This window comes from Bison bison, unplaced genomic scaffold (assembly GCF_000754665.1).
Source record: "Bison bison bison isolate TAMUID 2011002044 unplaced genomic scaffold, Bison_UMD1.0 scf7180017851863, whole genome shotgun sequence".
In the NCBI taxonomy this organism is placed as follows: Eukaryota; Metazoa; Chordata; class Mammalia; order Artiodactyla; family Bovidae; genus Bison; species Bison bison.
Genome location: NW_011482436.1, coordinates 8,522 through 9,128, shown reverse-complemented (window position 1 = coordinate 9,128; position 607 = coordinate 8,522).

The window sequence follows — 607 nt, the reverse complement described above, 5'->3', positions numbered from 1 at the left end:
TTTTTAGATTCCACATATAAGTGATATATTTGTCTGACCTTACTTAGTATGTTAATCTCTAGATCCATCCATGTTGCTCCAAATAGCATTATTTCATTCTTTTTATAACTGTATGTATATTACCACATCTTTATCCATTCATCTATCAATTAATACTTAAATTGCTTCCATGTCTTGGCTATTGTAAATAGTACTGCTATGAACATTGAGGTGCATGTGTCTTTTTTAAGTTGAGTGTTCTTTGGATATATGCCCAGGAGTGGGATTGCTGGATCATATGGTAACTCTAGTTTTTTAAGGAACCTCCATACTGTTCTCCATGGTGGCTGTACCAGTTTACATTCCTGCCAACAATTTAGGAGGGCTTCCTTTTCTCCAAACCTTTTCCAGCATTTATTCTTTGTAGACTTTTTGATGATGGCCATTCTGACTGGTGTGAGATTGGAGTATTTATTTTATGTTTTTCCAGTGTAATACTATTCCCTCTTGTCCCCCTGAGACTCAGATTATTTTGTTTGTCTTATGATGTAGTTGAAAAGGAAGCAATATATTTCTTGAACACGTATCTCTTTCAAAATTGAGGAAAAGATGCAGACCACGGTAGCTA